The sequence below is a fragment of the Rana temporaria genome, chromosome 3 (assembly GCF_905171775.1).
Source record: "Rana temporaria chromosome 3, aRanTem1.1, whole genome shotgun sequence".
Classification (NCBI taxonomy): domain Eukaryota; kingdom Metazoa; phylum Chordata; class Amphibia; order Anura; family Ranidae; genus Rana; species Rana temporaria.
Window position 1 is genome coordinate 17,815,711 of NC_053491.1, and position 12,036 is coordinate 17,827,746.

Sequence of the window (12,036 nt, forward strand, 5' to 3'; positions counted from 1 at the left end):
CTGAAGGCCCAGAAGCCGGCGGAGAGGTGAGTACCAATCAAAAAAGAATTTTAATCGATCAAAAAAATTTAAGATTAATCGATTAATTAAAAGTTAATTTGCACAGCCCTGATATATATATATATATATATAATTAGGACTGTTACTGATTAAAATTTTTGTGTTTGATTAATCGATTTTTTTTTTAATAGATTAAATCGACTAATTTCGATTAATTATAAAAAAAGACTAATATCCACGTCATCTCCCCCACTGGAATATCAGACATCTCCCCCCCCCCCCCCCAACTGGAATATCAGACATCTCCCCCCACTGTAATATCAGACATCTCCCCCCCCCCCCCCCCCAACTGGAATATCAGACATCTCCCCCCACTGGAATATCAGACATCTCCCCCCCCCCCCAACTGGAATATCAGACATCTCCCCCCACTGGAATATCAGACATCTCCCCCCACTGTAATATCAGACATCTCCCCCCCCACTGGAATATCAGACATCTCCCCCCACTGGAATATCAGACATCTCCCCCCACTGTAATATCAGACATCTCCCCCCACTGTAATATCGGACATCTTTCCCCCCTATTTCACCATTTTTGGTCTTTTTTATCTATATAAAAAATCATAGTGATGATCAAATACCACCAAAAGAAAGCTCTATTTGTGTGATAAAAAATGACATACATTTGCAGTATTGCATGACCACGCAATTGCCAGTTAAAGTAGCGCAGTGCTGAATAGCAAAAAAAATGAGCTTGTCACTCCCCAGAGAGAACAGCCCGAGTGGTCACCACTTCCCCCAGCAGAGTATACCGGAGTTTAGTTAGGCCCCGGCTGTGACACACGTGTACATGTACACACTCCTGTAGGGCCCGTTTATCTTTTGCATACATGTAGGAAACCTGATCAGTAGCATAGTTGCTTACATTCCCCTCCCACATTACCGGTGTATATACTAAACACGTGAAACTGGCGGCCTAAACTCAGAATATTAAAAGGTTTTTTTAACACAGATCGCAAGCACAGTGCATCTGCAGGCACCAAGTCGCATTGGTGTCGCAGTACATGCACTACTTTTTCTGTGTTCTGATGCGGTGTGAAGCCCAATCAAGTGAATGTGTTGCAAAAAAAATAATAATAATTCGCAGTGCAATCGCATGGGAACGCAGCATGTTTTCCTGTGCGACTCCGGTGTGAACCCACCCTAAAGCCGGCCATAGATGGATCAAATCTCAGCCGGCTCAGGACGGAACCAGCCGAGATTCGATCCATCTATGGGCAGGCTGGTTGTACCGAAGTCGAATAACTTCACTACAACCAGATTTCCTTCATGCTGTAGCTGCCAGCAGTGATCATTGTGTTCTGCCGATGGGAAGCCTTCCACAATGGCGCTGACTGTGTTGATGGAGGAATCAAGCAATTTTCTTTTCTTCCACCCCTGGTGCAAAGAATATTGCATAATCTATGGCAGGGCTCGACAAATCCCGGGCGCCAGGTCGCTATGGCGACTAGAAATGGTGTCCTGGCGACTTGGCTTGGAAGGCGGGCTGGTGAGCTGGCGCCATCTGGTGGTGGCCGTTGGTATTACAAGTTAAGCATTACAAGTTAAACAGCAATTCTAATGTAATTTTTCACTATTTTCACTGCCATATTCTTCCCTCTAATTAGAACCCCCAAACATTATATATATTTTTTATCCTAACACCCTAGAGAATAAAATGGCGATCGTTGCAATACTTTCTGTCACGCCGTATTTGCGCAGCGGTCTTACAAGCACACTTTTTTGGGAAAAAATTACACTTTTTTTAATTAAAAAATAAAACAGTAAAGTTATCCCCATTTTTTTTTTATATTATGAAAGATAATGTTTTACGCCGAGTAAATTCATACCCAACATGTCACGCTTCAAAATTGCGTCCGCTCGTGGAATGCCGACAAACTTTTACCCTTTAAAATCTTCATAGGCGACCTTTAAAAAAATCTACAGGTTGCATGTTTTAAGTTACAGAGGAGGTCTAGGGCTAGAATTATTGCTCTCGCTCTACCAATCGCAGCGACACCTCACATGTGTGGTTTGAACACCGTTTACATATGCGGGCGCTGCTCACGTATGTGTTCGCTTCTGCGTGCAAGCTCGTCGGGACGGGGCGCGTTTTCTGGCTCCTAACTTTTTTAGCTGGCTCCTAGATTCCAAGCAAATTTGTCAAACCCTGATCTATGGGTTGCTTTTGTCTATAACAATGGTCTCCAAACTGCTGCCCGAGGGCCAAATGTGGCCCTTTGCTTGCCTTTATCCGGCCCTTGGGGCACTATCCCTCCCACTGATACGAGACACTATTCTGCCATCTGACACAGACAATGGCGCACCATCCCCGCGGATTGGAGGATGTTAAAAAAAAAAAAGAGCCAGGAGGCCGAGCGAAGCGAGGACGTGAGGCCGACTGGCCACTTACCTCAAATTCCACATCGCCCTGGAGGTTCGGTGATTTCCATCGGCAAGCATTGCGCCTGCGCAGTCCTTACAGGAACCATCTCGATAGCCGGAACCATATCGTCAGATCAGCGGCACTATTCCTCTCCCTAATACCAGATGTTTACCAACAATGATGCCAGGAAAATTTCCACTCCCGCTGGCCAAAGTCCGGCCCTCCAAGAGCCTGAAGGACAATAAACCGGCCCTTTGTTTAGAATGTTTGGAGACCCCTGGTCTATACGGTAGCAAATGTCCTGTGAACCGGTGGTGTATGTACAGGGGTCCAGGGGGGGTCACAATTGTAACCCAGCCTCATGCTCCAGGGGGCTTGTGAGGCCCCTTGTACGCCTGGATAAGAGGGGTGGCAGATAGAGGAACCAATCCCTCCATTTTCCTCCTGCAGCAGCCTTTCAGTGGCTGCAGAAGGAAAGCAGAGGGGGAATCGGTTCCTCTATGTGCCGCCCCTCCTATCCACCTTCTGCTGTAATAGGGCTCCTGTGCTTTCCCCTGGCCCAGTGGCGTCACTAGGATTGATGTCACCCGGTGCGGTAAAACATGGTGTCACCCCCCCCCCCCTCTGTCTAGGCTGCCCAGCACCAAGCAGGCAGCGCACGGGGCGCACCCCAAACCATCCCCTGTAAATGATAGTATAGGGCAGTATAGTGGCAGGTTAGGGTAGTATAGAGTTGTATAGTGGCAGGTTGGTGTAGTGGGGTGGTATAGGGCATGTTGGGGTGATATAGGGTAGTATAGGGCAAGTTGGGTTGCATAGGGCAGGTTGGGGTGGTATAGGGCAAGTTAGGGTGGTACAGGGCAGGTTGGGGTGGTATAGTGCAAGTTAGAGTAGCATAGGGCAAGTTGGGATGGCATGGGAAAGGTTGGGGTGGTACAGGGCAAGTTAGGGTGGCATTGGGCAGGTTGGGGTGGTATAGGGCAAGTTATGGTGGCATAGGGCAGATTGGGGTGGTACTGGGCAAGTTAGGGTGGCACAGGGCAAGTTGGGGTGGCATGGGAAAGTTTGGGGTGGTACAGGGCAGGCTGTGGTGGCACAGGGCAGGCTGGGGTGGTATAGGGCAGGCTGGGTGGTATAGGGCTGTTTGGGGGGGTACAGGGCAGGCTGGGGTGGTACAGGGCAGGCTGGGGTGGCACAGGGCAGGCTGGGGTGGCACAGGGCAGGCTGGGATTGCACAGGGCAGGCTGGGCATGTCAGCTAAAAAAAAAAAAAAAAAAAAACGGGATGGTGTCACCCCTCTAGCAGGTGTCACCCGGTGCGGACCGCACCCACCTAGCAACGCCTCTGCCCTGGCCCCCTCATCACCCACAGTGCTGTGGGTTCCCCTCCCGCCAGGTGCTGCGAGGAATCCGTCAGAATGCAGAGCGGGGAAGGGTCTGGTATACATGTAAATTTACCCACCCCTTTCTTGTCTTAATGAATCTGTACCGATCACTGTGTGAAAACTAACACTACACATCACCCTGAACACATTATCCCCACCGTGAAACATGGTGGTGGCAGCATCATGTGGTGGGGATGCTTTTCTTCAGCAGGGACAGGAAAGCTGGTCAGAGTGGATGGGGCCAAAAACAGGGCAATCTTGAGCCCCATACACACGGTCAGACTTTTTGCCAACAAACTTCAATATTTTCGGTTTTCATCGGGCAAAAGTTCGCTCTGCAAACTTTTCGTCAACAAAAGTCCGATGGTGCAAAGTCCTATCGTGTGTACAGAAATCCATCGGACTTTTGTCCGAAGTGCAAATACACCATGCCCAGAACCAATGTTAAAATCAACCAACAATAGCAGAAGTTGACCAAAGGGTGGCGGTAAAGAGCAGAAAAGAGCAGAAAAACCATGTGATGTTGGGAAAGTTTTAGGAACGTTTTCAGAAAAGTCAGAGCGTGTGTTTGCTATGGTTGTGCCCGGCCAACTCCCTTCAGACAAAAATCCAAGGAAAAGTTTGTTTGAAGTCCAACCGTGTGTACGAGGCTTTAGAAGAGAACCTGTTAGAGTCTGCAAAAGACTTGAGACTGGGGGCGGAGGTTCACCTTCCAGCAGGACAATGACCCTAAACATACAGCCAGAGCTACAATGGAATGGTTTAGATCAGTGGTCTCCAAACTGCGGCCCTGGGGCCAGATGTGGCCCTTTGCTTGTTTTTTACCGGCCCTTGGGGGTGCTATTTGATTCACTGTCACCGATGAAGGGCACAATTCCTCCCAATGACTCCAATGATCTGGCTTGACTCCTACCAACGACAACAATGGGGCACAATTCCTCCCAATGACTCCAATGATGGGGTTCAATTCCTACAAACGACACCAACAATGGCACAATTTCTCCCAGTGACACCAACAATGGGGCCCAATGAAACCAATTTTACGGATCAATCCCTCCCAATGACACCAATGATGGGGCATGATTCCTACCAACGACACCAACAATGGGGCCCAATTAAACCAATTTTAGGGCTCAATCCCTCCCAATGACACCATTGATGGGGCACGATTCCTACAAACGACACCAACAATGGGCACAATTCCTCCCAGTGACACCAACAATGGGCACAATTCCTCCCAGTGACACCAACAATGGGGCCCAATGAAACCAATTTTGACACCAATGATCTGGCTTGATTCCTACCAACGGCAACAATGGGGCACAATTCCTCCCAATGACTCCAATGATGGGGCACGATTCCTACAAACGACACCAACAATGGGGTACAATTCCTCCCCATGACGGGGTTCAATTCCTCCCAATTACTCCAATGATGGGGCACGATTCCTACAAACGACATCAACAATGGGCACAATTCCTCCCAGTGACACCAACAATGGGGCCCAATGAAACCAATTTTAGGGCTCAATCCCTCCCAATGACACCAATGATCTGGCTTGATTCCTACCAACGACAACAATGTGGTACAATTCCTCCCAATGACTCCAATGATGGGGCACGATTCCTACAAACGAAACCAACAATGGGTGCATATTTCTCCCAGTGACACCAACAATGGGGCCCAATGAAACCAATTTTTGGGCTCAATCCCTCCCAATGACACCAATGATGGGGCATTAATCCTACCAACAATGGGGCACAGTGAAACCAATGTTGGGGCACAATTCCTCTTAATGACATTGGGGACTGCCAACTCCCACTGACATTTGGACATTTTGTACTCCCAATGGCCTCAGTACGGCCCCTCCCCCCCCTAAAGTCAAAAAGACAACGAACCGGCCATTTATTTAGAAAGTTTGGAGACCCCTGGTTTAGATCAAAGCAGATTCCTGTGTTAGAATGGCCCAGTCACAGTCCAGACCTAAATCACATTGAGAATCTGTGGCAAGATTCGAGAATTGCTGATCACAGACGCTCTCCATCCAATCTGACAGAGCTTGAGATATTTTGCAGAGAAGAATGGGGAGAAATGTCCCTCTCTAGATGTGCAAAGCTGGTAGAGACATCCCCAAAAAGACGCGCGGCTGTAATTGCAGAGAAAGGAGGTTCTACAAAGTCAGGGCTCGACAAATCCCGGGCGCCAGGTCGCCATGGCGACTAGAAATAGGGTCCTGGCGACTTGGCTTGGAAGGGGGGCAAGTTTTTTTTTGTGAGCTGGCGCCATCTGGTGGTGAGCCGTTGGTATTACAAGTTATTACCACCAGATGTGTAAGCTGGCGCCATCTGGTGGTGAGCCGTTGGTATTACAAGCTAAGCATTACAAGTTAAACAGCAATTCTAATGTAATTTTTCACTATTTTCACTGCCATCTTCTTCCCTCTAATTAGAACCCCCAAACATTATATATATTTTTTATCCTAACACCCTAGAGAATAAAATGGCAATCGTTGCAATACTTTCTGTCACGCCGTATTTGCGCAGCGGTCTTACAAGCGCACTTTTTTGGGGAAAAAATTACACTTTTTTAAATTAAAAAATAAGACAACAGTAAAGTTATCCCCATTTTTTTTAATATTGTGAAAGATAATGTTACGCCGAGTAAATTGATACCCAACATGTCACGCTTCAAAATTACGTCCGCTCGTGGGATGGCGACAAACTTTTACCCTTTAAAATCTCCATAGGCGACGTTTAAAAAAATCTACAGGTTGCATGTTTTAAGTAACAGAGGAGGTCTAGGGCTAGAATTATTGCTCTCACTCTAACGATCGCGGCGATACCTCGCATGTGTGGTTTGAACACCTTTTACATATGCGGGCTCTGCCCACGTATGTGTTCGCTTCTGCGCACAAGCTCGTCGGGACGGGGTGCGTTTTCTGGCTCCTAACTTTTTTAGCTGGCTCCTAGATTCCAAGCAAATTTGTCAAACCCTGTACAAAGTATTGACTCCGGGGGGCGCCATACAAATGTACCCCCCACACTTTTCACATATTTTTTTTTTTAACTTTGAAAACCATTTATCATTTTCCTTCCACTTCACAATTATGTGCCACTTTGTGTTGGTCCATCACATAAAATCCCAATAAAATACATTTACGTTTTTGGTTGTAACATGACAACATGTGGAAAATTTCAAGGGGTGTGAATACTTTTTCCAAGCACTATACGATCAGATCCCTGCTTTGCTGCTGACAGATGCAAAACGATCAATAGCTTTTCCTCCCTGACCGATCGACTCTAAATTGATTAGAAAGGAAGCTATGAATATTTTTCCTTTTGTGGGACCGATCGTTGTAATAAAAATCGCATTTCGATTGGCATGTAAAAAATGAAGTGGGTGTGGTCACCAGAAGACGGGTGACATCCAAGTGACCCATCAGACCCCGATAAACATGGGAAATTAACCACTTAAGGACCGCCGTCTGCACATATACGTCGGCAGAATGGCACGGCTGGGCACATCAACGTATATGTACGTTGCCCTTTAAGCCCAGCCGTGGGGTCGCGGGAGCGCTCCCGCGACCCGGTCCGAAGCTCCGTGACCGCGGGACCCGATCGCCGCTGGAGTCCCGCGATCGGTCCCCAGAGCGTAAGAACGGGGAGAGCTGTATGTAAATACGGCTTCCCCGTTCTTCACTGTGGCGGCGTCATCGATCGTGTGATCTCTTTTATAGGGATCCACAATCGATGACGTCACACCTACAGCCACACCCCCCTACAGTTGTAAACACATATGAGGTCACACATAACCCCTTCAGCGCCCCCTTGTGGTTAACTCCCAAACTGCAATTGTCATTTTCACAATAAACAATGCAATTTAAATGCATTTTTTGCTGTGAAAATGACAATGGTCCCAAAAATGTGTCAAAATTGTCCGAAGTGTCCGCCATAATGTCGCAGTCACGAAAAAAAATCGCTGATCGCCGAAATTAGTACTAAAAAAAAAAAAAAAAAATTATAAAAATGCAATAAAACTATCCCCCCTTTTTGTAAACGCTATAAATTTTGCCCAAACGAACCGATAAACGCTTATTGCGATTTTTTTTACCAAAAATAGGTAGAAGAATACGTATCGGCCTAAACTGAGGAAAAAAAAATGTTTTTTATATATATTTTTAGGGGATATTTATTATAGCAAAAAGGAAAAAAAATGCATTTTTTTCAAAATTGTCGCTCTATTTTTGTTTATAGCGCAAAAAAATAAAAACCGCAGAGGTGATCAAATACCACCAAAAGAAAGCTCTATTTGTGGGAAAAAAAGGACGTCAATTTTGTTTGGGAGCCACGTCGCACGACCGCGCAATTGTCTGTTAAAGCGACGCAGTGCCGAATCGCAAAAACTGGCCAGGTCCTTTAGCTGCATTTTGGTCCGGGTCTTAAGTGGTTAAACAGGCAAGCGGTCTATCCTCCTCCAAGTCCAACGACACAACTCTATGTCCTCCAAAATCTTCCAATCATCTTAACCTGAGTTCAGGCCTGAAAATGAAAGCTAGAAGCTGATTGGCTGCTCCAGTCTTAGTCAATTCCCTCTTCCCAATATGTCAGGTTTGAAAATGAAAGCTGGAAGCTGATTGGTCACTCTCCACAGCTGTTCCAGTCTTATAGCTGGATTCAGACAGCCCGCCGCATCTTTGCGGCGGCGTATCGTATTTACACTACGCCGCCGTAAGTTAGCTAGACAAGTACTGTATTCACAAAGTACTTGCCTGCTAAGTTACGGCGGCGTAGCGTGAATAGGCCGGCGTAAGCGCGCCAAATTCAAATGAGGATGTGGGGGGCGTGTTTTATGTAGATTAACTGTGACCCGACGTGATTGACGTTTTTTTACGAACTGCGCATGCGCCGTCCGTGTACATATCCCAGTGTGCATTGCGGCAAAGTACGCCGCAAGGACGTATTGGTTTCGACGTGGACATAAATCCCTATTCACGGACGACTTACGCAAACGACGTAAAATTTTCAAATTTCGACACGGGAACGACGGCCATACTTAACATTGGCTACGCCTCCTAGGGGCAGCTTTATCTTTAGGCGGCCTATCTCTTACGGAAACGGCGTATCTTTACTGCGACGGGCGCACGTACGTTCGTGAATAGGCGTATCTAGTGATTTACATATTCTACGCCAAACTCAATGGAAGCGCCACCTAGCAGCCAGCCTAAATATTGCACCCTAAGATACGACGGCGCAAGCCGTCATATCTTAGATAGGTTTAAGTGTATCTCTGTTTGAGAATACACTTAAACTTACGACGGCGCAGATTCCGAGTTAGGTCGGCGTATCTACTGATACGCCGGCCTAACTCTTTATGAATCTAGCTATTAGTATATTTCCCCCATATTATTCCCCCCCTCTTTTTACATTCAGGGGGAATTTACTAGGACTGAAGCAGCTGTGGATGACAGCCAATCAGATTCTAGCTTTCATTTTCAAACCTGAACAGAGCAAAATGGAGCTAGAAGCTGATTGGCTGCCATTCACAGCTTCTCCAGTCTTAGGAAATTCTCCGTTCCCCAAGATGTAGGTGAAAAGAGCAAAATAATGGGGGGGGAGGGGGGGGACTGCAATGGCTGTGCAGGGCAACCAATCAGCTTCTAGCTCGGTTCAGATTTGAAAATAAAAGCTAGAAGCCGATTGGCTGACATCTGACATCCACAGCTGCTTCAGTCCTAGTACATTCCCCCGAATGTAAAAGGAGGGGGAAGAAATGATGGGGGAAATATACTATGACTAGAGCAGCTGTGCATGGCGTCCAATCAGCTTCTAGCTTTCATTTTCATACCCTGAACTGAGCAAGATGGAGCTAGAAGCTGATTGGTCACCATGCATAGCTGCTTCAGTCCTAGTACATTCCCCCGAATGTAAAAGGCGGGGGTAGAAATGATGGGGGAAATATACTATGACTGGAGCAGCTGTGTGTGGCAGCCAATCAGCTTCTAGCTTTCATTTTCATACCCTGAACTGAGCAAGATGGAGCTAGAAGCTGATTGGTCACCATGCACAGCTGCTTCAGTCCTAGTACATTCCTCCGAATGTAAAATAAGGGGGAAGAAATGATGGGGGAAATATACTATGGGCCAGATCCACGTGGATCGGCGTATTTTTAAGCAGGCGTAGCGTATAGTTTTTACGCTACGCCACCGCTACTTTGACAGGCAAGTGCTGTATTCTCAAAGCACTTGCATCTAAAGTTACGGCGGCGTAGCGTAAACGTGTCGGCGTAAGGGGCGCGGAATTCAAATGACAAAGATGTGGGCGTGTTTTATGTTAATTCTACTTGACCCCACGTAAATGACGTTTTTTTTTTCTTTGAACGGCGCATGCGCCGTCCGTGGGGGTATCCCAGTGTGCATGCTCGAAATCACGTCGCAAATAGTCAATGCTTTCGGCGTGAACGTAATTTACGCAAAGCCCTATTCGCGAACGTTTGACGTAAACGACGTAAAATTCGACGCTGGCCCTACGTCCATACCTAACAATGCGTACGCCTCATAGAGCAGGGGTAACGTTACGCCGAAAAAAGCCTTACGTAAACAACGTAAAAAAATGCGCCGGCCGTACGTACGTTTGTGGATCGGCGTATCTAGCTAATTTGCATACTCAACGCGGAAATCAACGGAATCGCCACCTAGCGGCCAGCGTAAATATGCACCTTAGATCCAACGGCGTACTAAGACGTACGCCAGTCGGATCTAGCCCAGCTTCAGGCGTATCTTGTTTTGTGGATACAAAACGAAGATACGCCGGAGCAAACTAGAAGTTACGCGGCGTATCAATAGATACGCCGACGTAACTTCTTCGTGGATCTGGCCCTTTGACTGAAGCAGCTGTGCATGACGTCCAATCAGCTTATAGCTCCAACTTGCTTGGTTCACGTTTACAAAAAGAAAATTAGAAGCCGATTGGTCACCCTAGCATATTTCCCCCATCATTTTTCCCCTCTTTGTTACATTACTAGGACTGAAGCAGCTGTGGATAGCAGCCAATCAGCTTCTAGCTTTCTTTTTCAAACCTGAACAGTGCAAGTAGGAGCTACAAGCCGATTGGTAACCATGCATAGCTGCTCCAGTCTAAGTAAATTTCCCCCCCAATGTAAAAACAGGGGAGGGTGATAATGGTGGAAATATACCATGACTGGAGTAGTGTGCATGGCGGCCAATCAGCTTCTAGCTTCCTCTTAAACTCAGTTAGGCTTTGAAAATTAAAGCCAGAATGTGATTGGTTGTCACTCTCAGTAAATGTTCCCCATGGCCCCAGTACTTGTAAAGTCACATCCTCCCTCCTCCGGGTGATGTGTACTCCCGGACAAACTTCTGTCCCCTCACCCGGCGCAGTGACCCGTCCTCTTCCCTCCCCTCGTCCTGTCATCCGCTCCACTTACCGTCCGCCCGGCGGGTGTCTCCGCTCAGCCAGCTCCGCTCTCATCGCCCCCATTGTCCGTCCACTTCCTCAATCCTGGAGAGGAGGAGCGGGGCGGGCACTTCCTCACAGGGCGGCGAGAACCCTTCATAATACTCATAATAATAAAAATGGAGCTCGAACCGGGCACAGTCGGGTCACCCCATTCTCACCCGCCGCTCGCACTGACTGAGGGGCCGTCATGGCAACCCTCTCCACTCTGCAGGAAATCTCCTCACATACATTACAGAGCAGTCTGAGGGGTGACCCCCTTATATACTGTATATAAGGTGACCCCAGTCAGTGACCTCTATGTACTGTATATGGGGTGACCCCGGGCAGTGACTCCTATATACTGTATATGAGGTGACCCCAGTCAGTGACCTCAAAATGTACTGTATATGGGGTGATCCCGGGCAGTGACTCCTATATACTGTATATGGGGTGACCTCAGTCAGTGACCACTACTGTATATGGGGTGACCCCAGTCAGTGACATCTATATACTGTATATGGGGTGACCCCAGTCAGTGACCTCTATATACTGTATATGGGGTGACCCCAGTCAGTGACCTCTATATACTGTATATGGGATGACCCCAGTCAGTGACCTCTATATACTGTATATGGGGTGACCTCAGTCAGTGACCGCTATGTACTGTATATGGGGTGACCTCAGTCAGTGACCGCTATGTACTGTATATGGGGTGACCCCAGTCAGTGACCTCTGTATACTGTATATGGGGTGACCCCAGTCAGTGACCTC

General features: G+C 47.4%; 1 protein-coding gene across 1 annotated transcript in view; it reads right to left on the reverse strand.

Annotated features, from left to right (window-relative positions):
- LRRK1 (leucine rich repeat kinase 1) overlaps positions 1-11,367 on the reverse strand; it is a 305,999-nt gene extending 294,632 nt beyond the window's left edge. Inside the window, exon 1 of the mRNA XM_040342319.1 lies at positions 11,255-11,367. The gene's annotated coding sequence lies outside the window, so the exon portion shown is untranslated. The remainder of the gene's footprint in view (positions 1-11,254) is intronic.
- Positions 11,368-12,036: the final 669 nt, after the last annotated feature.